Raw genomic sequence first — 27864 nt, 5'->3', positions numbered from 1 at the left:
CCTTAAGTTTTTCTTTAGATAATGGCCACTGTTCCACCCAAACAGGAGTTGTAGTTTTCCACTTCAATTGTAAAGTTTGAGGCTTGTGGACAGTGGCTAAGAGTTTAAAGGATTGTAGCCCATTTTGAACATCATATTTTTGGCAGCTGAAGAAATAAGAGGAATGCTTAAAAAGGCACCAAATTGTTGTAAAAGATCACGGCCCCAAAAGTTAATATTAATGGGAACAATATAAAAGCACACTTTTCCTTGTTGTCCTTCAGGTCCTACACAGCTCAGGGGCTCGACACTTTGGTAGACTATAGAAGCAGTAGTTAGGCCGGATAGAGTAACCGATACTAGTTTCTTTTTCCAATAATCAGGCCATTGAGTATACATCCGCTCCTGTGTCAACTAATCCCTCAAAAAGTATCCCATTAAGTTGCAATGAACATAAAGGTTTTTGATCAGAAACTAAAGTTTCCCAGAAAACAGTTTTCCCAGTACTAGCGAAACTTCCTTGACGAGACACATCTCTAGATAAGAAAGGAAAAAAAGGCAATAAAAGCAATTGTGCAATACTTTCCCCTGCTTCTAGGCACATAAATTGTGAGACTTGTACCATAATAAGGATTTCATCAGTAAAATCAGGATCAATAATTCCTGGGACCACCATTAACCCCTGCATAGCGCTGCTGCTTTGACCTAACAAAAGTCCTACATGTCTGGACGATAGCTAGGTCAGCAGCGGCACTCTGCTTAGTGGCAGCATAAAGCTGAGAAACTGGGGTAGGGTAAGATGTCTTTAAGGAAGACTCGAAGTCATTCCTTGATGTTGTAAGCCACTGCTCACTGGGTACTGGGGTAGGCCTGCATTGTAGTTGTTGGGGCCCCAAGCCTGCAGGCCCCGGCTCCCGTTTCCCGAGAGGGGTGACAATACATTCCCACTTTTATCAGTTTTTGAACGGCATTCATTGGTCCAGTGTCAACCCTTGCCACATCGTTTACACATATCAGATGGTAACCTTTTTTCTTTTAGAGCAGAAGAGCCTAATTTTTTCCAGCATTCCTTTTTAAAATGACCGGGTTTCCCACATTGATAGCATATACCTTGTTTAGAATTGCCTTTTAAAGCCTTAGAAAGTGCCCCAGCAAACAATTGAGCATTGTAAATAGCTCCTCCAACACCTGCACAAGCCTGAATGTATTCATCTAAATCAGCTCCACTAGCTTTTAGAGGACGCAGCAATTTTTGGCACTCGGGATTAGCATTCTCAAAAGCCAGAGTATCCAAAAGAATTTTAGCAGCAGGGCCTGAACCTACAGTCTTTAATATAGCATCTTGAAGACGGGCTACAAAATCTGGATACGGCTCAGTGGCTCCTTGTAGGATCTTTACAAAAGATAAAGAAGTTTTACCCGCTATTTCAACCTTAGTCCACGCTTTTATAAACAAGGCTTTAATCTGAGTGAGAGCAATATCATCTAGGCCTGCCTGAGCATTAAGAGTGGTGTATTGTCCGGAACCCGTAAGCTGCTCTTCAGTAGGTCCTGAGGGATTTTGGGTAGCATTTTTTCTAGCTTGTACTCTTGCTTCCTCGCACCACCAACTTTTTAATTGAAGTCATTGCAAACGATCAAGGACAGCCTGTCCCAACGTTTCCCAGTCAATAGGAATCATCATATGTTCGATTCCCAGTCAGGGAACCATCATATGTTCTGAAGAGAAGGAATCGAGAAGGCCAAGAACAAACGGTGACTGAGGCCCATAATTAGAAATTGCAGCTTTCACCGGGCACGGTGGCTCAAGCCTGTAATCCCAGCACTTTGGGAGGCTGAGACGGGCAGATCACGAGGTCAGGAGATCGAAACCATCCTGGCTAACACAGTGAAACCCCGTCTCTACTAAAAAAACACAAAAAACTAGCCGGACGAGGTAGCGGGCACCTGTAGTCCCAGCTACTCAGGAGGCTGAGGCAGGAGAATGGCGTGAACCCAGGAGGCGGAGTTTGCAGTGAGCCGAGATCTGGCCACTGCACTCCAGCCTGGGCGACAGAGTGAGACTCCGCCTCAAAAAAAAAAAAAAGAAAAAGAAATTGCAGCTTTCATTTCTTTCAAAAATTTAAATTGTAGGGCTGTAAAAGTCACATTCTGGCCACCATTTGGGAACAGAGCATTGGGGCCAAAAGCAGCCCGTGTTATTGGGAATAAATTTAATTACTCAAAATCATCCTTTTCCTTCAATTCCTTCTTTTCTCCTACAGGAGGAAAAGGCACAGACCTGACATAGGTAAAGAGGTTGGAGGTGGAAGCAAAGGGAAATCTTTTTAACAGGGAAGGCTCGTGGTGGAGAGATAAGAGAAGCAGGAGCAGCGGCACCTAGCAATTTTAACAACTGTTGTAACATCTCTAAAATACGCTGCAAATCAGAATTTCCTTCAGATGAAGGAGGCATTAGCTCTTCTTCCAATTCCTTGTCCTCAGCAACCGGGGCGTAAATATGTTTCTCTCTAGGATCATTCCTCTCTAAAGCTTCAGATGCCTCACCTCCTGTGGCAGTATCGCCATGCTCTGAGTCAGTTTCAAGTAACTCTAATGCCTGAGTAATGGAAATACACAAAGTCCACAAAGTCAGAGGCATCGTTTGCCCTCACTAATGAGCTCGACGCAGGACTTTAACAACTTGTAACCATTCTTTTCGATTTAATTGCACTTTGGTTTGATATTGAAACCAATAACAATGTTGTTCAACATGAGCAAACAATCGCTTGAAAGTCTTATGTTCCTTAACTAACTTCTACTCCTATAGACATCAATAGTCCCTGGAGTAACTGCAAATATTCCGAGGCCAGAGAGGTGGAATTCCCCATAATTTTCCCATGGGTCCCCCTTCTTATTTATTTATCTGCCCGTGGTCTCCCCGTGCCTGCCCGGGGTGTTCCCCCTCTGGTTCCTTGCTCTCATGGAGCCACGGACCCTGCTCGCTGCGCCAGATGTTGGGGTCCACATGTTTCCTAAACAAAGGAATGAACACACAAGACAACACAAGAGAAGACAAACATGGCAGCTGCCCCGAACGACACGCTCCGCTTTATTTTATACCGTCGTTTGTGGAATGTTACCAAGTCACAAGACACATTGTTGTTTTTCTGACCTTTCCCCGACTTTCTGGATTATCAAGATGTTTCTACATAAACAAGCCCCCAGGGTCTGCTGTTTGCAACTGGCTCCTTTGTCCTCCCTGTTTGCAGGGAAGGAAGGCCCTGCTTCATTTGCAAGAGCAGGACTTATCGGGAATGTCTCGTTTGCGAGCACGTAGTCCTCTACATCTACATCTGTTATTTTATTTTATTTTATTTTTTGAGATGGAGTCTTGCTCTGTCACCCAGGCTGGAGTGCAGTGGTGTGATCTCAGCTCACTGCAAGCTCCACCTCCCAGGTTCACGCCATTCTCCTGCCTCAGCCTCCCAAGTAGCTGGGACAACAGGTACCTGCCAACACACCTGGCTAATTTTTTGTATTTTTAGTAGAGACAGGGTTTCACCGTGGTCACCACCTCCTGACCTTGTGATCCACCCACCTCAGCCTCTGAAAGTGCTGGGATTACAGATATATCTGTTATTTTTAAAAAGCATTAAAGCTTCATAATTAAATGCAAAGTGGGATTATTACATTGTTGATTTAAAATTCTTTGTTTTTTAAGCCTCTACTAGGCCTATTTCAATTCAATAACTCCTAAAAGCCAGAGAAGTCACAAGGCCTCAAAAGTACTCCCTTCCCTACTTCAAATTTTTTCCTTTCTGTGTTTCAAAAGTATTGTTTTTACTTATAAACATGACTGTATTATCAAAATTTTGAAAAGAACAAAAAATAAAATCCATAATCTCGGCTGGGTGCAGTGGCTCAAGCCTGTAATCCCAGCACTTTGGGAGGCCGAGGCGGGCGGATCACGAGGTCAGGAGATCGAGACCATCCTGGCTAACATGGTGAAACCCCGTCTCTACTAAAAAAAATACAAAAAACTAGCCAGGCGAGGTGGCGGGCACCTGTAGTCCCAGCTACTCGGGAGGCTGAGGCAGGAGAATGGCCTAAACCCAGGAGGTGGAGCTTGCAGTGAGCTGAGATCCGGCCACTGTACTCCAGCCTGGATGACAGAGTGAGACTCCGTCTCAGGAAAAAAAAAAAAAAAAAAATCCATAATCTCATCACCCAGGTATAAACATTATTGATAACTTAGTATATCTCCTTCCAGACCTTTCTTTCTCATGCATTTAGACAAGCGTATTTTTTAAATTGGCTTCATATATTACATACTCTATTGCACCTTCTCAAATTTCTGATCATTTACATAAATTCACACTCTATCATCATCTTTGGTAATGTTTCAAATGCATTATATACTATGAGAATACCTTAAGCTTTGAGTGGAAATCAGATCCAATAGGCACCAAATCCTTCCAAACACAATCTAACCCAAAAAATCAAGTGGAGGCAATTATTAAATATTTAGATTTTTAAATTATTGCTTTTTTGTCTTCAAAATTCAAATAAGATGTATCTGTATATGAAAGAGCTTTACTTTGATATCTCTAAACATTTAGTCACAAACTAGAGATTATAACTTCAAAATAAAAACTATTTAAGAAAATATATTTAGGCCAGGTATGGTGGCTTATGCCTGTAATCTCAGCACTTTGGGAGGCACAGATGGCAGGATTACTTGAGACTGGGAGTTCGAGACCAGCCTGGTCAACATAGTGAGTCCTCACCTCTATTTAAAAAAAAAAAAAGAAAAGAAAATATATTTAGAAGTCTTTATTTCTAGAACCGTTTAAAAAAATAGGTCACTACAAGCTACTGAGCACAATGCTTTCAAAGACTCCACAGTGAAATATTTGGGAAAAGTAAAAACAGCTCTATTGGCAACGAAATATATGTTTGATCCACTTAGAAGATAAACTGAGCATTTTTTTTTTTTAAGTTTTGATGTTGTTTGAACCTGATACTCCAGGGAAGGACAAGCCATCAGGATGGGGGTAGGACCTCTCTCCATTGTTCCTATGAAGATTAAACAACATACCCTATATCTTTAGTTTCTTCAAGATAAAGTGGTCAGTTTACTTGAATTATAATAACAACATACCAAGCACATAGTCAGATCCATAACTGTCAGTGGTGTGGGAGTGTTATTTGCTTGTCACCTGTTAAATGTCTCCAGGTAGCAGTCCCCAGCCTGAAAGCCAAGTGACTGACCTTGATGCTGAACGGCACGCTTTTGCTTCATTTATGTTTAGAAATGTACAAAAAAGACTCAACATTTGCATTGTAAAAAAGAACATCCTTTTTCAAAAGAACACCACAGTGTTCTTAATGAGAGAGATCATCCCCCAATAATTCATATATCAAGTCCCTTACATTTGTATGTAATGAATTCCTGAAAACATATTTGAAAGTCATTCGGCATATAGAGGGTTCTGCTTCCAGAGGGCTCAAAATATTATGAAATCCATAATTGTGATTAAACACATAATGTTTTGCTTGGGTATACAATATGTACTGGTAAATGAATACATTAAAAACAATAAGCATTAAGCATAGAAAATAAAAATGCATGTTTTGAAATAATTTCTTACCTCAACTGCCGGTTGTCTCAGCCTAGAGAAGGAACTTATCTAAAGATGCGGGGAGGATGAGCTGATAGATATTGTATTTAGTGCTGTGAGATCAGCTTTCTTAAATTTGTTGTCAAGAGAAAGCTGAACACCAGCCACCTTCTTCTATGAGAAGGGGTCTGTGAGAAGTCGTTTCAAAGCCTTGTGCATGTCTCCACGGATTGGACTGCTAATTCTCAATTTATACTTATGCAGGCTCCTTAATTCCTCTGTCAACACACCTTGTCTTTGATGATATTTCAGAATGTCATCTGTAGTCTCTTGTGGTTCCTTTCTTCTGAAACCAAACTCATAGTCAAGCATTCGATATCATTGAACATCTCACTAATGGTAAACATGGCTTGCCTTCAGCAGACCTAACTGCACTATCCCTGGTATTGGCACTTTCATTTTGCTACCTTCCATTCATTTTCTTAACAAAATAAAATCTATTATTTATCCATGTTTATTTAATGTTTAAATAGTAGGTGTGTTTATGGGGTACATGAAATATTTTGATACAAGCATACAATGTGTGATGTTCACATCAGGGCAAATGGGGTATCCATCACCTTAGGCATTTATTTCTTTATTACAAACACTCCAATAACTCTTTTTATTATTTTAAAATGTATGATACGTTATTGTTGACTGTAATCACCCTGTTGTGCTATCAAATACTACATCTTATTTAATCTCTCTATATTCTATTCATTTTTTACAAGATGATAAAAGCAAAATGCTGTAGTTATTGAAATAATTGGATAATAAATCACAAATGATGATTGCCAAAAATAGAATGTTTTGAGGCAGACAGAAAGATCACCACAAAATAGCTTAACATTTATTTGTCAGTGGGAGTGCAAATGTCCTGATCGGGAGACTTCAGGGGACCCAGTCTGGGAGTAGGGAGACTGTGTAAAAGTTATGTGGAAATCAAGATCTGCTGAAGTCTCTCTGAGGAACAGCCACTGCTGATAGCAACATTAACTGAAAAATAAAATATGATGTTATGGGATCTTTGGGGTGTCGCTTTTCTGACCTGAAACCTGTGGCCGGTGGCGCCTTTGCCCATTTTGCCCAGGCCCTTTGGCCTCATTCTGCCCACTTGGCCTGGCAGGCTGCACCCAGCTCAAACTGCTAGCCTGGATCCCATGCCTACAAGGGAGACTGTAAGTCGGGTGTGGAGCTGCGAGAAGTGTGTGAGTGAGCGCCGGGTCCAGCCACTGCATAGTCAGACACATCAACTGCTGCTGTGGGGCGGGCAGCTCTAGGTGCCAGCAAGGGCACCAGCTCTCTGTGAGGCTCCAGCTGGACCAGGTGCACTGCAAGTCCCTGGCTGGCACTGGGGAATGTGGTGGCTCCCAGAAGCTTGGAGATGCCAGGAACTACAGGGGCCCAAAGAGGGAGTCACAGCCCTGGCTCAGGGAGCTCCCAGGTCTGGGCTCCCTGAAAGGCTGCAGCTCTTCTTTCCTTCTCTTCACCTGCAATGTGGAGAAGAAGGGCCATGTCTCAGCCCTGTTTGTGTTACAGCTCTTTTAGCCTCACCATTTGGTGGGTCCTGAGTTCTTGTCCTGCGACCAGGAAGAATGAGGTACACAGACAAATGAAGGGTGAGCAAGAAGAGGAGCTTTGTTGTAGCATTAGTTCATGGGGAAATATTTATATTTAAAAAATTAATTTTTCACAAAACTTTCCAAGTATGCTTTCTTCCCCTAAAAGTGTACACTTTGACTCTGCTCAGGTAGCAAGAACAATTGGAGTGGAGTAAAAGTGGGAGAGGAGCAAAATACAGATGGTCCCCGATGTACTATGGCTCAACTTAATTTTTCTACTTTACAATGGTGCAGAAGTGATATGCATTCAGTATGAACTTTACTTCAAGCACATAGGCAACTATTCTGTTTTTCACTTTCAGTACAGTATTTAATAAAATACATGACATATTCAACACTTCATTGTAAAACAGGCATTGTGTTAGGTGATTTTGCCCAACAGTAGGCTAATGTAAATGTTCTGAGCACATTTAAGGTGAGCTAGGGTAAGCTATGATTTTTTTGTGGGTTAGGGGTGTTAAGTGCATTTTCGACTTAGGATATTTTCAAACTTATGATGGGTTTATTGGGTTGGAGCCCTATGGTAAATCAAAGAGCATCGTTTCAAGCAAACAGGCCATGAAGTTGCCCCATATTTTCCAAAGCAGGGGAGCCGCTCACCTGTTGGTATAATTTGGATTTTTGTCCCCTCTTAATTTCTTGTGGAAATGGATTCCCACTGTGGAGGTGGGGCCTAGTGAGAGGTGTTTGGATCATGGCTGTGGATCCTTCATGAAGGGCTTGGTACTCTGCAGTAATGAGTGAGTTCTCACTCTGCTAGTTCACATGAGACCTGGTTGTTTAAGTCCACTTAGCATCTCTCTTGCTCCGTCTCTTGCTATGTGCCATGCCTGCTCCTCCTCTGCTTTCTACCTTGAGTAAAAGCTTCCTGGGGCCTCACTGGTAGCCAAGCAGATGCTGGAGCCAGGCTTGCACAGCCTGCAGAACCATGAGCCAAATAAACCTTATAAATTACTCTGCCTCAGGCGTTCCTTTATAACAACCCAAAATGGATTAATACACCAGTACAGAGGATGGTCAGGGAGAGCCTTCTGGTGTTTTGGGATTAATCACTTCAGAAATAAAAGAATTTTCAGTGAATCGCCATGGTTTATCATTGATTTTTTATTTTTATTCTATTATTAACTATATCCATGTATTATTATATTAAAAAGCTGGGCAGCTCATTCCTGCCCAGAGCTCATTCCTTTGATGTTTTTTAAATTTATTTGTTGTATTTTATTTGTTTGCTTTTAGAGACAGAATCTTGCTCTGTCACCCAGGCTGGAGTGCAGTGGTGGTGATCATAGCTCATTCCTTTGTTTTATACAGTATAAAAACCATACTGCAAGTACTTCTAGTATATGATATAGCTCTTTCTAATTGCTTGCTCCCTGTGACAGTTACTCACAATAAGCTTGAGCCCAGTAAAATTGCTTTTCACAAGTCTCAAGTCTAAATACAGTCAGGGTCTCTTTCCTTGACAAGATTCAGCTCTCTAATTTATCTAACAGCTATGACACTCAGTCAGTCACTTGTCTCCGCTAAAGGGCCATCCTCTCTCCTTTCCAGCCTTTTCACCTGTGCTGCTTCCTCTTCTCACTCCCCTTCCTGCTAGCCTGGCTTCCTCCTCATCCTTCAGCTTCTCCTTAAGGTAGCCCTGACATCCCACACCTAAGTTATGTTTCCCTTTCTGCAGCTTAAGGAATCATCTACTCTCATCACAGGATTCTTCACGTTGTATTGTTACTGCATCTCCTCCTCCACTGAGACTGTACTGCGAGGGCAGAGATCAGATGTGACTATTCACAGTTGTGAGCGAATAGTAAGTGAACAACAAAAATTTGTTAAATGAGACAAATGAAGGAATGATTTTTCTCATCAGTGAAGACAGAGTTGGACTAAATCATGTCTAAATCAATCTACTTTTAAATGATACGATTTTGCTTACTGTGTCACTCCATAGGGGTGGGATGAGGATTTAATAGCTGAAAACAATATGTGGAGCTGTTGAGGGCCACCAGATGTAGCCTGTTCATTTGAGGACATCCGCCTATTTTTAAAGTCATCTGATTCAATTATTGTTTGTTTAATCTGAGATGTGGGAGGTGGCAGGTTGTGGAATGAACAGGTTAGAGGCATGATGTTTTGCCTTTTGTTTGCTTTGAGTGTTCTTTGGAAAAACAGGAACTTCTTAGTTGCAGTAAGCTCTTTTACTTCTCCCCGGCTCCAGCTCTTGCAGGCCTAGACATTCATCCTCTCTAATAGCCCTCTGCCACTACTGGTGGTTGGACTGGCTCTGCATGTGGTAGCCATGATCATGTGGTCACAGGTGCCCCCATGCCACGCCTTTGAAGACTCATATGCCTGCACTATGATGCCTGATTTTTCTAGTATTCTTTTTCCTTTTCACTTGATCCCAAGCATTTTGATAAATCCAGCTCTGTTTAACCAAAGGCATTCTTAATAACTATTATTAGACAACTCATTTAATAATGCTCTTTCACATTAAAAATGAACCTAATATGAAATTTTGTTTTTTACTCTTGATAATTCCTGTTGCTGCTCTTTCCCTTGCCAAGATAATGGAATAAGCCTCCTAAAACAAGACACTAAAGTAGAACTGCTAAGAGGATGATTTAATCATTATTTGAAGGAAATTGCTTTTAATCTCTACATATGTGAGACTAGAAAGAATTTCAGCTCAAGTTCTTGATAGCTCATTTCCATCTGATGTCCAGCTTATAAGAACGGAGTTATTTTCTGTGAATTTCAGGGGCTTTGGAGGGTATATGACATTAAAACAATTGGGTGTCCTTAGCAACTTTGTTCATTACTACCTCCCTAAGTTAGGAGAAGCATCCATCAAGCTGCATGCACCGACTCACCTATTTAAGATCAGAGCACTACAAAGGCTTGTAGGCTTTTTACTAGAGCAAAAACCCTTGGGCCTGGAATAATTTCTGACTCCAGTAATAATGGTAGCCACTCAAATATGGGATCCTCATGGGAATGGAGAATGTCGGATTGAGAGGTGACAATAGAGCCCATCATGTACCAGCCTCCTTGGTCCCACCCAGCATCACCTTGGATGACACTTCTCTGGCTGAACTCTTTGATGAGGCACAAATGGTTTTAAGAACTAGAACTTAGGTGTCCAGAAAATAGCAATCAGGTTCCTTGGCTCCCCATAAGCCTTAAGGCATTGACTGGGAACCATTGAGAGATGTTGTGTTCCAGGACCATGTGAATATCCTAGAAAAGCATAGACCCAAGGATTGCCTAGGACAATAATAACAGTCACTTACATATCACACTCAAGAACTATTTTAAGTATTTTCTGTTATAGTAACTCCTCAAAATAACTCTGAGGAAGTTATTTTACAAATGAGGAAACCAAGGGTTAAGAAGGGTGAGTATCCTGAAGAGCACCCCACTTTTGTGTGCCTTGGCCAGAATTCACAGCCAGGCAGCCAATTTCAAGTCCCCTCTCTTTACTAGGACCCCTGATCTGCCTCCCTAACTCTCATCCCACCAGGCCTGCTTACATTTACCCAAAAATTCTGCTGCAGAATGTCAACTAATCTATGTAAGGTGTGTAATGGAAGGTGAGATGCATAATTTTTAGTGGAGTGAAAAAAAAATTTAGGCCCTGTTTACCAGGGCCCAAACATGTGCCACAGCAGTGCTCCAGCCCCTAAACCCATCTGAACACTCTTTTAAAGCCCATGTTAAAACAAACATTTGTCTTCAGCAGATTCTCTGGGCTTCCCTAGAAAGATGCATACATCCCATAAAATACTGAAGACAGACACAAAATAAGCTTGGACTCAATGCTAGGTCAGAGCACATGGTTAGATTTCTGGCTGCAATAGAGTATTTCACTGTTGAAGGTCTCCAAAGAACATTTGTAGGACTCCAAATTGGAGTGATGGGACATAGGAAACCTCCTCCTCCTCTTCCTCCTCCTCCTCTTCCTCTTTCTCCTCCTCTTCCTCCTCTTCCTCTTTCTCTTCCCCTTCCTCTTTCTCCTCCTCTTCTTTGTCCTCCTCCACTTCCTCTTCCTCCTGTTCCTCCTCTTCCTCCTCTTGTTCCTCCTCCTCTTCCTTCTCCTACTTCTTCTCTTCCTCTTCTTCCTCCTCCTCTTCTTCCTCCTCTTTTTCCTCCTCCTCTTCTTCCTCCTCCTTTTTCCTCCTCCTCCTCTTCCTCCTCTTTTTCCTCCTCCTCTTCTTCCTCCTCCTCTTTTTCCTCCTCCTCCTCCTCCTCTTCCTCCTTCTCCTTTTCCTCCTCCTCTTTTTCCTCCTCCTCCTCTTCCTCCTCCCAGGCCTGGGCCAGTGCCAGGAAAATAGAGCAGACAGGTCCTGCATGGCCCAAGGGAGAACAGTGACCAATATTTGGGGAAAGGATTCAAGATGACAACAGAGAACATAAAGGATAATTTTTACTTTTTAAGGCTTTTTCAGGCTGGGAGTCTGGCTTTGAAGATGGCAGTTAAGATGTTATGGGCAGGAAGAACATTAAAGTACTATGTGATGATTATACATCTCTTTTTTTTAAAGGATGCTCTTGATTTGTAAAATTCTGCAGAACTTCAGAATTAATCTGCAGCCACAGTTGTGCCTCCAACATTCCTTCCATTCAAATGTCCCCAAATTCCAATTTTTCAACGTTTAAATGACATTTCCCACATGGCCTCTCACATCTGGAAAAAGTGCAAAACCCTTTGTGGACAATATGACTTGCTGATTGTCTTTGAAAATGATTCCTGTAGCTATTCATAGATGTCATAAACTCATTTGTCCAACACATGTATAAGCGCCTATGTGTACGAGGCTAATACTGTCACTGAAGACACAAGGAGAACAGAGCCCAGGACTTATAGACCAGTAGTTACAGACATGTCTGTAGGATCTGAGTTCCTAATTTGGAAAATTAGAAAGTTGGAAAAGGTATCTGCAGCGGAGAAGCCCACCATTCCCACTGCTGTACATGTTGAGATACATATATGTAGTGAAGCTCCCCGAGCACATTTTCCCCAAAGCCATCAAATCCAGATTTGAGTCATTAGACCAAAGAACACAACTCCACAGAAGTACTTGCCTGTTTTGACCATCAGATGCTGTGATCAGAGCTGCCGAAAGTAGAGTCCCTGGAGAGATCTGATAAGAAAGCAAAGACTGGAGAGAAGGGATATGAAACTGCTGCACGGTGGTGGCAGATTTGCACATGGAGGGAACACAGAGGGACACACCAGAAACATCCTTAAAAAACAAACTGCTCACTGTGGGAACTTAAAGTCTATGGAAAGCTAAGTGACTGCACCCCATGTGCGGTAAGTTAGGACAAGTTGCTTGTCTCTGATGCTCTCTCTCCTACACGTTGCTGTTTGCTACCAAAAAAAAAAAAACAACATTTTATTACCCCTCTCCATACACTCACTATTTCTTTCCCACAATGTGCTTAGCTCTCCAAGTCCCCTTCTTCCTTCCAAGAACAGGGCCCTGTGCAAGACTTTGCCCTTTTTTTGTTCTAGGCAAAGGACAAACCTTAGTAAATGTAACCCATGTTTGCAAACTTGGTGTCCCCCACTAACATATATATAGTATGTCCTGGCTTCTCTCTTTGAAGATCCTATCTCCTCTAGTATATCTGGGGACAAGAGTTATCTCACGAAGCTACCCCATTAATCTGCAGCCACAGTTGTGCCTCTAACATTCCTTCCATCCATATGTTTAGCTTCTGCTGCTCCTCAGATCTCATTGATTTTGCTGCCAGTCCCTCCCAGAGTTGTCGTGTGAGCTGTTCTTGTGATCACCTAGGCCTTTAGTTCCCTCCATGGCATGGCTAAACCTAAGCTTGAATGAGTAACAAGACTTTAGTAAAGATTTGGAAATGGCACACAGGAATGACCACTCTGAGAAAGTCAAAACTGATACTAGAAATGTGGAATCATAAAGTTTATAGGCTGAGCCTCCCCACATACAACCTTTATTGGGCACCCCTCAGCTAAGCTCCCAGCAGGCTTCACCAGTCCTAGAGTCTACATTTCCTCCCACCAGAGAGAGGCGAAGAGGCCTCCAGTTTTTCTCTTGTCCATAGGGTTATTGTCTGCAATCCTGGTCTCAATAGTCCCCAGGTTCTCTCTGTTTTCTCCCATTTGTGCATGATTAACAGCTGAAATGTCCTTCCTATTCAGGGAGGGTTGATCTTACCTTGGACAATGAACTAGAAGGCAGTAAATTAAACATCAGTTCTTTTCCAAAGTCTGAGTTAGTATAGAATGTCGCAAAAAGTGCAGCTTCAAACACGCCCCACTTTCCATCTGCGCCCCCTGGTGATCCCTTCACCAGCCTGAGTGAGGATGGGTCTCCAGCGCCCCACCCTCACCCCCAAGAGCTTCCAGCTTCCACTCCAAAAAGGACATCCACATATTTTTCAAGAAAGGAAAACAATTTTTGTAGACTCTGCAGAATAAATCTTTAAAGATTAAACATTTTCCTGTAGAAAACAATTTGCAGAACTGCAACACCATCCACAATGAAAACAGCTTTTTCTGTTTTGTGCATGACACCGGAACCCCTCGGAAAGGCAGGGTCTAAATTTCTGTATTTGAGAATATTTACTTTTCCTTTTAATAACTAAATATCCATTGTAGTGTCTTTCCAGAACAAAGGAATATTTACCCCAGAGGACAATATTTGTCCCCCTGTTTTATAATACATCAAACAAGAAAAGCTTTGAAAGTACAGAGTTTTTTTTGTTTTGTTTTGTTTTTTTCTTCACCAAGATTTCAAAGATCCCAAGACAAATTCTTTGTTAGGGATCAAGATCAAAGAGTTACGTCTTTCCTTTCCCCCGGGAGTCTCTGCCAGAGGATGTTTTCCCCAAGCATATGGCCTAAAGTGGGGAGCCTGCATCAGATTTTTGTCAGCAGGGTTACACAGATTCGTGATGGGGGAGGCATGGGGAGCTCCCAGAAAGGTCTTTAACATCTGCACCCGGCAGCAGGTCCTTGATGCAAAGGCAGATGCTAATGACCATAAGCCAGGGGTCCTGATTATAGTTCCACATCCGCCAGGGCTTAGAAAGTTATTAACTCCTAACCCCCAGCCCCTTTTCAGTCATTCCCTATAGAGGCTAGCTTCAGAGCTGGTGGAACCTATGCCAGTGTGTCCGTATCCGTGTTATCACTTTTAGGTTTGTAAACTCAGATATGGCAGGAACCAAATTCCTATAACCCCCTTTCTACACAGAGCATCTCACATGCAGAGTCCTAGGATGCTAAACTTAGATAGAACCTTAGAGTTTCTCTAATCCAACCTCATCATTCATTCAGATAAATACTTTGAGGTACAGAAGTAAACTTGTATTGGCAAGGTTGCAGAGCTGGTTCACCCCAGAGCGGGGACATACCCACAAGTCTTTTGTGTTCTTCCAGGTATTCTTCCCATATAGCAAGGCTTTTTTGATGATAGTGATGTGATGAAATATCGAGTGAAAATCCTACAGGTTTTATCATTCACAAACAGTTCCTAAGAGACTTCTACATTCCAGGCCCTGTAGTAGGAGCTGGTTCTGCCCTTAAAGAGCTCACAGTCTAGCCTTCAAGAAAGTTAATGACTACCTAAGGAAGGCTCTATGACAGGGCATCTAGTACTTTAGGGGCACCAAGTAGAGGCAACTTCCCAAGCTGAAAACTATACTCTCATTCTGAATTGGACTACATCTAGATAGCTGAGGACTTTCTGAATGTAGTAACTTTGCTTTAGGGGCATTTAAACATCGCTTGCTACATCTCTCATGGTTGCAGTGAAAAAAAAGATTAAAAATAGGCCGGGCGTGGTGCCTCACGCCTGTAATCCTAGCACTCTGGGAGGCCGAGGCGGGTCGATTGCCTGAGCTCAGGAGTTTGAGACCAGCCTAGGCAACACAGTGAAACCCCATCTCTACTAAAATACAAAAAATTAGCCAGGCATGGTGGCGTGCGCCTGTAATCCCAGCCACTCTGGAGACTGAGACAGGAGAATCGCTTGAACCTGGGAGGCAGAGGTTACAGTGAGCCAAGATTGCACCACTGCACTCCAGCCTGGGCAACAGAGTGAGACTCCATCTCAAAAAATAAAAAATTAAAAACTAAAGTAAACATTGCCTCCTTGTGCAGGTAAGATGGAGGTAAGTGTGCTGGAGGAGGGCAATGGGTCCCTCTGTTCTGACTCCCTGGGGTGCTAAGTTAGCAACTTATGTCCCAGCAGCTCCAGAGAGGACTAGGTATGACCAAGCCTAGCAACCCACCCCCAGGCACCATGCCCAGCCTCCGGATGAGGCTGCAGATGTCCCCTTATGCAAAGAGCGTGTTTGTACAGCTCTGGTGGGGCAGTGTCTCATGCTAGCAGAAGCCAGTCAGTGCTTAGTAAGGTGACATTGCATTTTTGATGCCCAGCCTTGGCACCAGGGATTGGGCAAGTGAGGACAGCCTGAGTGCCTTGAGGGAGGGTCTCTGGGAACTGTTAATCCTGGTTTCCCAGGAGGTGCATGAGTCTGAGCAGAGGAGTTCCAGAGAGCAGTGCAGGCCAAACCATAAGCCAGGTGCACCCTGAAGAAGGGACCACACTCCACACAGCCAACCTCCAAGCCATTCCACCTCCCAAGGAGCTCTTGGTCTCTGAAACCACCCACTTAGATGGGTACTGAGAATGGGGGAAAGGATACAAGAAGTGCATCAAAGTGAAAGTAAAAAACATAATGGTTAAGACAGGTTCTGGGGAGGGGGAACAGAGCAAGATAGCGGGACAGAAGGCTCCACCAATCATGCCACCTGCAAGGACACCCATTTAACAACCATCTACACCACAAAAGCACCTTCATAAGAACCAAAAATTAGATGGAGTTCTTTGATTGCCTAAGCACATCTGCAATAGGATGGAAATGAAATTGTGGATTTGTACTTAAAAGAAACTAAAGAACTAATTTTAAACTACTAGAAAAAATAAAGCATACACTCATCTGGTATTTTTTTAAAAAAGAGCACAGGTTCTGGGGCCAAATCATCTTGGTTCAAACCCTGACTCCACTTACTGCCCCTGTAACTTTGTGCAGGTTGATCAGTATCTAGGCTGTAGTAAAACACGAATAGCAAAGTAGCTACCTTAGAGTATTATTGTAAGGATTAAATGGATAATACATGTAAAATGCATGGTTCATTATAAGTATTTAATAATATTAGCTATTATTAAAGCATAAGACATAGTCCTTGTTTCTAAATTTCTTATAATCTAACGAGAGGGATGAGAAAAATCACATAGGAAACAATAGCAGAAACATGAGATAATATGTAACTCAGTTTCAAACCGCATAGTTCAAACTCTAAGATCTGTGAAAATTAGCATAGAATTCTTCTTAGATTGTCTCTGGATAATGCCCAAATAAGGGAGATATAGGAGGGTTAAGAGGGGAGCACTGTGGCAGAGTGGTCAAGAGCTTGGACTTCAGAGTTAGACGACAGTGTTTGAATTCTGGCTCCACCAATGACTAGCTATGGAATCTTGGGGAAAATGCTATAATGGTTAATTTTATGTGTCAACTTGACTGGGGCCCAGGCTGCGCAGATGTCTGGTTTATCATCATTCTGGGTGTGTCTGTGAGGGCGTTTTTGGATAAGATTGACATTTAAGGCCAGCGTGGTGACTCATCCTGTAGTCCCAACACTTTGGAAGGCCGAGGCACGCAGATCACTTGAGGCCAGGAGTTCGAAACTAGCCTGGGCAACATGGTGAAACCCCGTCTCTACTAAAAATACAAAAATTAGCCAGGCATGATAGCACATGCCTGTAATCCCAGCTAATCAGGAGGCTGAGGCAGGAGAATCACTTGAACCTGGGATGCAGAGGTTGCAGTGAGCCGAGATCTTGCCACTGCAAAGTAGAATCTCACTTTATCCAGCATGGGTGACAAAGCAAGACTCCGTCTCAAAAAGAAAAAAGATTAGTATTTAAATTGGTGAACTGAGTAAAGCACATTGCCCTTCCTGGTGAGGGTGGGCCTCATCCAATCAGTCAAAGGCTTGAGTAGAATAAAAGAGCTAATTAAAGGAGAATTTTCTCTCTGCCTGATCGTCTTCTAGTGGGAACGTTGACTTTCTTCCTGCCTTCAGACTCAAACTGAAACAGCAGCATTCCCTGAGTCCCAAGTCTGTCAGACTTGAGAGACAAGAACTGCACCAACGGCTCTCATGGTTCTCAGGCCTTCAGATTCAGAACAGAACTAAACCCATTGGCTTTCCTGGGTCCGCAGCTAGCCAGCTCACCCTGCAGATCTTAGGACTTGCCAGATTCCATAATCACATTAATGATATTTTATCTGTGTTCAGATGTGATTATGATGTGGTTGTTTCTCTCTGATCCATTTTGTAGTCACTGAGTGGCCTTGTCTGATGTTGATGTTTTGTTATATAAGATTGTTGACATTCCATGAAAGAACACCAGGCCCAGTGGGGAGGGTCAGGCCAGCTCCTAGATGTCAAGTATTACCTTGTTCTTTCTCAGGAGCTTCTAAGAGAAATCAACTGAAGGCTACTAATAGACCCAAATTGCCTTCTGAGGGACTAGAAGTGGATAACTTTCCATTTTAGTCTTTTTTTTTTTTTTTTTGCTGCTTACTGAGAAGTTGCTATTATTTATCAGATTAGAAAATTTATGTTTCCTTCATTCCAAGAAATACATCAGGATTTGGTTCAGAGCACACAAACAACACATATAGCCCATGACAAACGAATTAAAACGTGTGCAGCTCCAAGTGTCAAGAGGATTTTCATCACTCTGGGAGCTGTCAAAGGAGCTGATGGCAGTGCATGTCTCAGTCACAAGCCAGGCTCTTGGTGCATGCCCAGGAGGCCTGTGGCATGTGACAAGTCTCTGGGGCAGCCAGTTGGACACAGACAGCTCTCTCTGTCATCCAGAGCTATTTTCCAAAGAGTTTCCTTTACTATCTCATAGGTGAACTGCTATAAAGGTGCATTCACTTTGTGTCGTCATGACTATGCACTACAGAAATTACAACCCTCCTTTCCTCATTTATTGCACCCTTGTCTAGGCTCACACATGTGTCGTCTTCATAGGTGCTATGACAACCTCATGTAGGGTTTCAGATCTTTCAGACTCTCTGCATTTTCCTTGTCGGCTAATGAAGCCTTGGAGAAATGCTGTATAACAGTGACTTTTTGCTCTTGACCCCCTTATTTTGAGCTTTTCTTTTCTTTTTTTTTTTTTTTTTTTTGAGATGGAGTCTCGCTCTGTTGCCCAGGCTGGAGTGCAGTGGTGCAATCTCTGCTCACTGCAAGCTCCGCCTCCCGGGTTCAGGTCATTCTCCTGCCTCAGCCTCCCGAGTAGCTGGGACTACAGGTGCCCGCCACCATGCCCGACTAATTTTTTGTATTTTTAGTAGAGACGGGGTTTCATCGTGTTAGCCAGGATGGTCTCAATCTCCTGACCCCATGATCCGCCCGCCTCAGCCTCCCAAAGTGCTGGGATTACAGGCGTGAGCCACCACGACCGGCCAAGCTTTTCAAAACTGAGATCAGTTCACGTGTTCCCAGAGGTCTTCCTTTGCTTTCCAATCAATGTGGACCTCCCCAAAGGTAATTCATAACCCAGTATGTGTTCCTGTAGCCTCACCTATCCAAAAACGTGAGATACCTTTTCTCCCCAATGCTGAAGGTAGTTTTCCCTTCTACTATATGCGTTATCATTGATTTCTTATTTTCTTATTTATAGTTACTGACTCAGTATGCTATCAGCTAAAAAACTGAAAACCCAACTAAGTGTGGCTTCAACAAGGAGAAAAATGTATTCCTTCACATAACACAAAGTCCTAAGTTAGCACAGTTTCAAATAGGTCAATTCAGCAACTTTATAACACAATTAAGAACACAGGTTTTGTTTTTGGGTTTTTTTTCCCCTCTCTTTCCCTCTCTCCACTCTAGCCAGCACACTGACCTTTCCTCTTGGGCTGGCTTCCCTCGAGGTGGCCAAGATAGTGGCTCCAGATCTCATACTCTCACATAGTAACCAAATGACAGAAGATGGGAATGGACACTATCCCTTACTTGGGCACGTACTTAAGAAAACTTTACCTAAAGTCCCGCAGCTGACTGTGCATCATGTTTCATGGGCTGGAATTGTGTCCCATGACCATTTGTGAACCAAACACTGACAGAAAGGATGGAACTTAAATCACTGACTTAATCAATTCACTTCCTTGGGCTAAGGAATGACCTGGCCTCCACATAAAGGAGATAACTACCAGATATATTTTAAAAATCAGGGTCTGTTAACAAAGAAGTAAATTGGATAATGACTGCTGAGTAGGGAACAGACAGAACCTACCATTCTCAGTTATCTCCAGAAGAAAACTCAGGTCCAATAGTGCCTGCACATGCCACAAAGCAGTGCAACGCAGACCCCTTTGCCGGTCATCCACTTCCAGGTTAACTCACAGGCAGTCGTATTTCACCTGGAAGCTGCTACCAAAGCCAACACAAAGGAGGCCAGAGATGAGACAAAATAAAACAATCTTTTGTTTTAAGTACAGGCTACAGTATGTGTCTCTGAGAGAAATGGAAGTAGGACATAAAGTACATAAGATTATTTGAATTGTTGAACCGTGCTTTCCTAAGGATCTAACATATAATGCTGTAGCATTTTAACCTTGTATCGCATGCATCATAATGCATGGGCTTATTATAAGCAATGTTTGATTGTAGTCTGACTTTCCCAAGTTTGCAGCAAATGCAATTTTGGATTGGAATAAAAATTTAGGGCAAAATCTCCTTGGTTACTCTAGAGCCAAAAAGTAGAAGGATTCTGAGAATTGATTCCATTAGGTGTAGCTGTGCCTCTGGAGATGAGGAAGGGCTTTTGTTTTGTTAATGATTCTGGATCTTGTTTCTCCATGCCAGGCCCCACTACTCATTCTAGAGATCACTCACATCTGAATGTGAGATTATTTTCCATTTTGAATAAGTACAAGTTTCATTTTATTTCACAGCTGCTTTTCCAAAGAGTACTGAATACACTCAGGTGTCTATAGTATCTACTCGGATGTTCTTATCACCCAAAACTCTTTCCACACTTACATAAAGCACTCTACATGGCCACAGCCAGGTGCCCAGAAGCATTCTGCGTAGATGAGTCCTTGTCCTTTGATCTAGTTAATCCATTGTCTCATAACAATAACCATCCCACAATGCAGTGACTTAAAACAACCATTTTATTTTGCTCACAGTTGTGTAGGTCAGGAATTTAGGAAGGGCTCAGCTAGGTGCTTGGTCTGTGGTCCACATGGCATCAGCTAGGGGAGGCAGGGCTGGGAGACCACCTTATATACGGCTTCCCTACTCATGAGTCTGGCATCTTGACCTCTCTCTCTACACAGTACCTCCTCCTCCATGGCCTCTCCACATGGGGACTGGGCTGCTCACAGCACATTCCTCTCAATGTGCTCTATTTCTAACACAGTGACTGGCTTCCAAGATGCAGGAAGCAGACATTATCAAACCAATTAAGGGCTGTGCCTGGAGCTGCTGCAGCATTACTTACATTCTATTGGTCTAAGTAGTCACAGGGCTTTCCCAGGTTCAAGAGAGTACAGAGAAAGAGTCTCAACCTTGATGGGATTTGGCAAGGTAACTATGTTACTCTATCTTGCTGTAAAGGCATACCTGAGTCTGGGTAATGTATGAAGAAAAGAGGGTTATTTGGCTCGCAGTTCTGCAGGTTGTATAAGCATGACTCCAGCATCTGCTTCTGACTAGGACCTTAGGATGTTATTTCTCATGGTGGAATGTGAAGGGGGAGCAGGCATGTCATTTGGCAAGGAGGGAGCAGGAGAGAGGTGTGAGGTGCCATACTTTTTCAACAACCAGCTCTCATGTGAACTAACACGGCAAGAACTCACTCGTTACTGCTGGGAGGGCATCAAGCTATTCATGAAAGATCCACCCCCACCCATGACCCAAACGCCTCCCATCAGTCCCCCACATCCAACACTGAGGGTCAAATTTAACATGAGAGTTTGAGGAGACAAACATCCAAACTCTATTAGTGACATTTCAGAAGAGCATATAGAAGGTATTACCGTGGCCACCTTTGGGAAGGACAATCTACCATATCCTTTTATTTATTTTCATTGTGTAACAATTCTTGCTTCCTGTCTATTATACAGATTTCTTGAGGATAAACCACGTATGTTGCTTTTATAAGGAGCCACACATACTCTGTATGGGATGTCACAAATATTCATCAGTAAGTGCTGACCAACTCAAAGGCTTAAAATTTAACTCATTCATGAGTCACAGAAGATCCAATGACTGACATGGATCCACCCACTGTTCTTCGATCCGTCCTACCCTTACTGGTAGAGCAAAACTATACCAGAGAGACCTTCGTTCCTTTTAAACCAAGGCTGACTGCCAAGACTCATGGGAGCCACTGAAGAGTATCAAATCTAATCAGGAAGAAGGACATAAAGATGACTTCAAGGACTTGGAAAGTTCAAAGGGAGTGGTAAGACAGAAGATGAGAAAGGCCAGAGAAGGGAAAAGACAAGAGAATTTCCAGCACCAGAAACTGCTCTGAGTTAAACAGACAGGACTCTATAAAAAGGCTATCTGGAAGCTCGCAGAGTCACTGAGAGGCTGGGAATCGGACTCAGAAGATGGCAGAAGTGTCGGAAATCTGGTACAACCAGAACAAAGCCAAAGTCATACCACAGAATCAGGGAGGACACTGTGCCACTGCCTCTGTTCACTGGATGCCATGGCTTGCATGGCTGCTGCCCGGATCACTGCTATTGCTACCCTGGAAACCGGAAGTGCTGCTGCAGCCGCCTCCACCCATGACAGCAATCATCTGCTGTGCCTGCTCCCTAGTGCTGTTCCCAGAAAGGTGCATCTGACTGGCTGAGCGAGTCACATGTCCACACATACCGCAACGGGAAGCTAAGAGAGTGAGTACCATTGTCAGCTTTTCTCCCACCAAGGCTCATAAAGTGGTGTTCCCTAAAATAGACAGGAAGTTCATATGATGGACAGCCAAATCATGGGCAAATGTCCACTCTATAACCATTATGGATAGTTTATTCCCTAACCATTTATGAGACCCTGCCATGTGCCAGGCACTATTCTAGGCACTAAGAATACAAAAATAAATAGGAAAGACATGGGGCTTATCCTTTTGTGGGGTGGGGGAGGGAAGACAGTAAATGAAGGCAATAAGGTATTTCAGATAGTGATAAGTGCAATGAAGAAAATAAAGTTGTGTACTAGGATACCGGGTCACTGGGGAATGTATGGATATGTGTGGAGCATGGGGAAGGGGGCAGGGGTTACTTTAATGGGATTGTCAAAGACGGCCTCTCTAAGGAGGTAGGAGGAATTGGTCAGAGATCTGAAAGATTGAATGGAGTCAGCCAATGAAAAGGCCTGGGGAAGAAACTTCCAGGTAGAGGGAGAACAGAAGCAAATATCTTGAGGTGGGCATACATGAGCAACGCTGAAGGAAGAAACAGGAGCCACTGTGCCTAGAGCAAAAGGAGCAGTGGGGAGTTCTGAGACGGTGTTGGAGTGGCAGCCTAGCAGTGTCAAGGTCTCCCTAGTTGGTGTGAGAGCAGGTATAGCAAAGGACACTTTACACCTGGAGACATGGTCCGCTTTCTTATGATGGTGGCAGTGCTGGCTTAAAAGTGGAATTCAGAATGGTTTTGTAGGCTTTCAGAAGTTTTCAATCTACTTGGCCACAATCTGCTATAAGAATATATTTTATTATATTTTATTCCACTACCCAGCATACACACATGCACATATGTGCCATTTGATGACAGCCGTGAGAAGACTATAGTATTAAAATTACATCCTCCTCCCCTTAAGTATTTGCTTTTAAAAAAAGATGACTTTCAGAGAAAAACTGCCTGAACAAAAAAAAAAAAAAAATGCCTGCCTGAGGGTGGATTTCAGGCCCAGCTGAATCTGAGTGAGGGCCAAGTAGGTGAAGAGATGGGGCAGTGTCTTCTCAACCCTCTCAGGTTGCACACATGTGCGTGTGTGTGTGTGTGTGTGTGCACTCGTGCTGGGTACTCTCATATGTAAGATGGTTTATTTCATGTGTCAACTTGGCTAGGCTATGGTACTGATATTTGGTCAAACATCAGTCTGGATGTTGCTGTAAAGGCATTTTTTAGATGAGATTAACACTTAAATCAGTAGACTTTGAGTAAAGCAGATTACCCTCCATAATGTGAGTGGGCCTCATCCAATTAGTTGAAGGCTTTGAGAAAAAACAGACTGAGGTCCCCCAAGTAAGAGAGAATTCTGCCTCCAGACTGTCATCAAACAGAAACTGTAACACCAAGTCTTCCCTGAGTCTTCAGTCTGCCAACCTAAATATATACATAGGTTCTATTTCCATGGAGAACTCCAACAAATACAATATATGTATATCATATATATACATATTTATCTGTATCTATACCCAACATCTATACGTACAACAAAACCTTCGCAAAACACAGTACTTACTCTTATGGCATACAACATAATTGGGCATTCCCTGTTCTCTTCTATTACAGAAAATAAATACTGATAACTTATTTCAGGCCTCTGAGACCTTCTCCTCCCTTTCCCCTGAGTTTCCAGTGCCTTCCTGCTGTTTCAATTCTGGGAGTGATAATGAGTCATAAAGTAGGAAGTAACTTAGAACTTTCTTATTTCATCCCTTATTTTACAAACAAAGAAACTGAGGAATAAGATAAAATTATTTGTCTTTTGTTCCTTTTATCCCAAAATATTGCCATTTGATAACAGCCATGAGAAGACTATAGTATTAAAATTACATCCTCCTCCCCTTAAGTATTTGCTTTGAAAAAAGATGACTTTCAGAGAAAAACTGCTTGAGAAAAAAAAATGCCTGCCTGAGGGTAGATTTCAGGCCCAGCTGCATCTGAGTGAGGACCAAGTAGGGAAAGAGATGGGGCAGCATCTTCTCAGCCCTCTCAGGTTGCACTAAACTACCTGCCTGAGAATAAAATCACTTTCTTGGTAATTCACTTGGTAATTCACTGGCTGGTGACTCATTGACACTTTTTGGTTCCTTCTGGATGCTTGTGCCTGGAGCCAAGACAGCTGTCTTTTGTTTTCTTGTATTGTTCATCATTAGAAGCTGGAGGCAGGTTCTGAAAGGATGAGTCCTTTAGCCAGGAAAGGAAAGGCTCTGTCCAAAAGGCAGACAAGAGGCTGATAGGTGGGTGCTGCCACAGATCCTGCGTCACTCTTCCACAAAGCCCTAACACAGGCTGAGAACAAGGTCTTGGTTGGGTGAGTCCACCCAGCCCTTCATTTCCTGCCTGCTGATGCTGTCCACCGAGACCCCTGGAAGCTCTGTGAGGAGACGCTGCAATGGGCACAGGTTGGTGAACAGGATGGCAGGTCATGGGTAGCATTGTACAGACCGATGTTCTGCCAAGAAAACTGATCTACAAGACTTTTTCACTCTTGAAGCCAACTTGGCACCTCAGTGAAATGTGGAAAGTAGACAGCTTTCATTTTAAAACATTATTTTCTGTTTTGGCTCTCTAGTTTAATTTGATTCATCTTTTGTAAATAGTAGAAATATTAAGGGAGCCTTTCTTTCTTCGAAGTCTCCAGAACTAGGTATCTCTGTGCATGTCTGTCTTACTTTCCATACCAGACTGTGAACTCTAAAAGCTACCATGTCTCAAACACTATAGTATCCCCCATCAGAGCTATCACACTGCCAGGCACCTAATGGAGACTTAGGAAGTATCTGTGGAAGAATGAACATAGATAGGACTCATTATGTCAACTGGCCCACAAAGGAGCAGCGACCTCAGGCAAGGAGAAGGTATTTAGAAAGACTGTAAGGCAGCATTTCCCCAATTCTGAGGAAGACGGTTTTACGAAACACTCTTCCCCAAAAGAACTTCATAGTCAAATCCATTTAGGAAACAATGCAGTCGATTGTCCCATAAAGTGTAATTAAATACACATTGATATAATAAAGGCACTGAAAGGAGCTGCTGTAAAGACACCTCTATTTCTCACAGCTACCTGAACACGAGCCCCTGCTGCTGTTGAACTCTAACCTTGTGTAGAACTCTATAGATAAACTCATGTTTTGCAGAGCACACTGCAGGAAAATGCTGCTTTCAAGTGCAGCATAAAAGGTATCTGGGAGTCATCACTCTGGTACTCAAAACAACAAAAAAGCTGAACAAACTAAAATTCAACAACTTTTCTCTTAGATCCAACAGAGAACTGAGGTCACACGGCAAACCGATGCTCCCAAAATTAGGGAGAGGCAGACAGGTGAATACAGAAAATCACAGTTTACCAGAGAAGAAACCTCTGTGGGAGCCAGGTACCAATACTAAACCATATTGATGTATTGCTGGACGCTCAGCATGGACAAGTTTGGGAGGTGAAAACTCCAGTAGGAGCCAATCTTAAGGGGGTACCCCATAACTCTGTGAATGCCACCTCCAGGAATGCCACCGAATTATCAGTGAAGATCAGAGCAAAACTCCCTGTGCATCAGGGGAAAGTCACCATTTTGAAATACTCCAGAGCATTCTGTTCTTCAAATGAGGTCTCCCTCAAGGGAAGCTACTTTCCAGAACCTAACCACCTGGGGTTCTGGTAGAGCCTAATCGACCTAGGGGAATGGAAATACCCAACTCCAGCCCCCTGTAGCCATGGTGTCTAACCTAAGAGGGGAAAACCGGAAGCACCTGGGAAGGTCACAGCCCTGATTCACAGTGTCTCTAGCAGACTGAGACCTAGTCACAGGACTACAGGCTGCTTCCCCTCCACATCATTAGGGTTCCTGTACAAAGACAGGGAAATACAATGGAAACTTGTGGAGAGGCCCAACATGAATGGCTGTGACTCAAGAGGGCTGGTAGAAAGCACGCACCAGTAATGCTGAGAGAGATGCTATTTCCTCCACCTACCATAATTTCCTCTGCCCTCTACTTCCTGTGTTTACTTCTCATCCACGATGCCTCCCACCTACCCCAATCCTATCCATTCTCCAAGTTTCTCCTCTTGCATGAGGCATCCTGAGGACTCTGGCACACATACAGGTTAACACTTACGTCCCCAGATTCAAACATTAGCTGGTTTTTGTTTTTGTTTTTTTTTCCTGATGGTTTCATATTACCTCTTCAGAGCATCAGTTTCTTGAGAACAGGGATGTACGAATTACTTGGTGACTTCACCTCCTTCTGGTGTGTGGCATCACTTTTTGGAGCAAAAGAGCCCCAGAAGCCAGCAGAGCTCAGGCAAGTGTTGCAAATGGGAGATGCAAAGATAAATCAAATCTAGATCCTGCCCTCCAGGAGTTTACCTGTTGATAGACTGAACAGGAAGAGAATGGTTGCTGGTTGGCCCATGAGTTGGCTCTTTTTGCACAAAAGGGAAGACTGTGTAAAGACAGGAACTATCCCTGAAGAGGGGAGTAGACTCTCTGTGGAGCTTCTCTTGACTAGATCCTTCAGTGCAAGCCTGGGTGGACTGGGCACTGCTCTCAACAGCATGCGTGTGAGACCTGCTCACAAATTGCAGATACTTTCATGCCTGACCTACTGTGATTTATTGCACTGAAGCAAGAGGGGAAAAAAATCTAAAAATGTATAAAACATGAAAATTTGACCCTTAAAGGTAGTGTGATTTCATCTCCAAAATACCTACCATTTGGCAAGGAGTTGGGTTAAGTTTCTTTTTTTTTCTTTTTTTTTTTTTTTTTTTTTTGAGACGGAGTCTCGCTCTGTCACCTGGGCTGGAGTGCAGTGGCCGGATCTCAGCTCACTGCAAGCTCCACCTCCTGGGTTTACGCCATTCTCCTGCCTCAGCCTCCCAAGTAGCTGGGACTACAGGTGCCCGCCACCACGCCTGGCTAGTTTTTTTTGTATTTTTTAGTAGAGACGGGGTTTTACCATGTTAGCCAGGATGGTCTCAATCTCCTGACCTCGTGATCCACCCGTCTCGGCCTCCCAAAGTGCTGGGATTACAGGTTTGAGCCACCGCGCCCGGCCCAGAGTTGGGTTAAGTTTCTAAGGAAGAGTTGGATCTGATCTGAATTACCTAAACCAGAAGACACTTTCAGTCTAGAACCATTTCTTTCCTTTAGGGGAAAAATGTCATGGTGTAATGAAAAGAGTTAAAGAGCTGGTGCTTTGAGGTAGCAGGCCTATCCTCACTCCACCTCTCCCTTCCTAGCCAAAGTAACCTTTCTGAACCCAGGTTTCCTCATCTCTGCAATGGACAATAATGACTAGCTTGCAGATTTGTTGTGAAAGTTAGAGATAACATATTCAAAATGCCAAGGATAATAGTGGATATGAGTAGTACCCATTCTGATTATTTAGATAGAAATCCACCTGTTCAGTAAGACTACTTCCACTAAAACTGCGAAAGCAAACTCTTGTAAAATGGAGTTATTTGCCTTCTTGATATGTCTTAAGTTCTGTCTCTTTCAATGTGATGTCAAAAGTGACATCCTGATTAATTTTAAATGATCTATCCAGACTAAGAGCCAGTTTCATTTGAGTAAGAAAACTCAGGAAATTAGAGA

This window comes from Colobus angolensis, unplaced genomic scaffold (genome assembly GCF_000951035.1).
Source record: "Colobus angolensis palliatus isolate OR3802 unplaced genomic scaffold, Cang.pa_1.0 Scaffold427, whole genome shotgun sequence".
NCBI lineage: Eukaryota > Metazoa > Chordata > Mammalia > Primates > Cercopithecidae > Colobus > Colobus angolensis.
Note: the sequence above shows the minus strand (reverse complement) of the source record.